At 32.5% G+C, this 2,263-nt stretch overlaps 1 long non-coding RNA gene across 3 annotated transcripts in view; it reads left to right on the forward strand.

Annotated features, from left to right (window-relative positions):
- LOC137642110 (uncharacterized) overlaps window positions 1-1,496 on the forward strand; it is a 62,759-nt gene extending 61,263 nt beyond the window's left edge. For 2 of the 3 annotated variants that reach the window (XR_011044642.1, XR_011044643.1), the window contains exons 2-3: window positions 342-471; window positions 1,252-1,496. This is a non-coding gene — a long non-coding RNA (uncharacterized lncRNA). Of the gene's footprint in view, window positions 1-341; window positions 472-1,243 lie in introns of all 3 variants that reach the window. The other variant, XR_011044644.1, reaches the window with a different exon arrangement.
- The last annotated feature ends 767 nt before the right edge of the window (window positions 1,497-2,263 follow it).

Below are 2,263 nucleotides of genomic sequence, written 5' to 3' on the forward strand. Positions count from 1 at the left end.
CTGAAGGACCAACTACATAGAAGGTCGGACTATAGACTAGTATTTACATATTTAAAATGGGATGTTGAAAGACACGCTGAACTCAATAGACCAAAAATTATGAACACATACAAAGTTTATGCAAAATTACTAACAGCCGCAGGCTACTTCAAGGGTACAGAAAAAAATACTGGCAAAAGACATATAGACGGATGATTGAGGAGAAATCTGCGTGTTTTATCAAATTCAGACAACAGCCTTTCTACTATCTGTGACGATATTCTTTCTTATAACCCAGAAAATGTCCCAACCTGAAATGTAACTAGTTTCAGTAGAGTCGTGATAGAATTTTTCTTTTTCAGGGTGACTCCGGTGGTCCACTGATGACTGGAGGTAACACAACTCGGACATTCATGGTGGAGAGTGGAGTGGTCTCTTGGGGCTATGGCTGCGCCGCTGCAAGCAGTCCTGGAGTGTGCGCCAGAGTAGGCAGTAAGTGAAATACCGGGAAATTTTGTTTGAATGATTTCCATAAGAAAAATTATGATACATGACTGACGGAATGGAATGGAAATATTTTCAAAACAAGAAGTTTTCAATGTTCAGCATAAAGGTTGATACGAAATCAGAATGGTATTTTTGTTTCCAACTAATCAAATAAAAAATGAAGAGCCGAGGGAGATAAATATTAAATTGACAGACAATGAAAAAGAAGGAAAATTTCGTCAGCAAGGGAAAATGTAATTTAAAGAGCAGCAAAATTTTAAAGATTAAATAAACATGTGACTTATGGTAATCTAAACCTTTCAAAACATGAAACCAGAGAGCAAGTTCTTATATCAACTGTCAGTCAAGTACAAGTATAGGCAAAGGGTACATTGTCAACTGAACTTAGAAAAAGATTTCAAGATCAAACAAAAAGATGATTAGGCTTAATTAATTTAATGTTAGAGTCATTATTATGAATATAGATAAGCATTGACAAGTAAACCCACAAGTCAAAGAAGTTATGAGGAACTTATCATGTCAAAAGATTGACGTCACCAAAGTGAGTTTCAAAACTAGTGATTTTGCTAATGAGGTGAAACAAGATGCCAAAGATTATTATAATAGTAAATAGATTGATAAATATTTGGGCCAATGACATTATGAACGAGAGATAAAAAGATGAATAACCAACGTAATCAATATTAAGCTTTGATTTTAAAGTTGTCTTTGCGAATCTTAAGATGAATTGATTATGCAATTGTGATATTTGTAATAGTTTTTCAGACTCTCACTTGGATATCTAACAAAATCGTAGGATCTCAAACTTGCCCAAGGCCATAGAGGACACCGAATGGACCCCATCAGTACATGATAAGATCATGTCAACACAATCAGGCATTGAATAAATTTTTCTGATCATGTAATTACTATTTTTTCTTTAGAAAATGTTGTTAATTCATTACTATTGTAGCAAAATAAATGTCTTTACATTAAAAAAGAATAAACTTCAATCTGGTGTCCTTGCACATCTCGGCTTCAAAATCTCACTGAGACTGGAGGACTTTGTTAAACTTTAAGTAAAAGATTTCTATATTTTGAGGAAAAGTTTTCTTTAGCAAAAGATTAAAGCTATTAGTCCTGAGTTCACCTTAAAGGGAAAACTAACATTTTATTTATTGGTAAACACACAAAGACTTAAGTTGCTTCAAAATAACACAGAATAAGTAATATATGCAACAAATTTGAACTTTCATCAAATTTCTATTTATATAATCTAGTTTATTTTGATACTACAAAGTTCTTATCAGCAAAAATCACTATTTTTTCATATAAATGGTTCTTTATCATTTCTTGTAAACGAAATAAGCATAAAATAAACACTTTGAAATGACGCATTCAAGACCACTTTCCTTTATGGACTGACTAGTATCTTTATCCATTCCATATACATAGATAAAATATCCCATTTATCTTTTTTATTTTGTCCTTCACGGGAGCCTTTTCTTGTTTTCATTCAGCTTACATATGTCTGGATTGAAATAAAAATCTTAAGTCAGAGGCTAACCAATGGGAAGTGTTTATTATGTGACCGTGTTCTCGCAAGACTCAAAAGTTACTTATTAACAATATCTTTCATAATAAGAACCAGGTGCTTTGTAAGGTCCTAACTGCATCTTCCATATAAAAAGCAATAAGGAGCACATACGATGATAAAAATGCAATCTGCAAGATGTTACAAGAAGATTAATAGAATTTAAATTCAAAATTTTTCCATCTTTCCTGTGGTTTGTTACCG

This window comes from Palaemon carinicauda, chromosome 6 (genome assembly GCF_036898095.1).
Source record: "Palaemon carinicauda isolate YSFRI2023 chromosome 6, ASM3689809v2, whole genome shotgun sequence".
Classification (NCBI taxonomy): domain Eukaryota; kingdom Metazoa; phylum Arthropoda; class Malacostraca; order Decapoda; family Palaemonidae; genus Palaemon; species Palaemon carinicauda.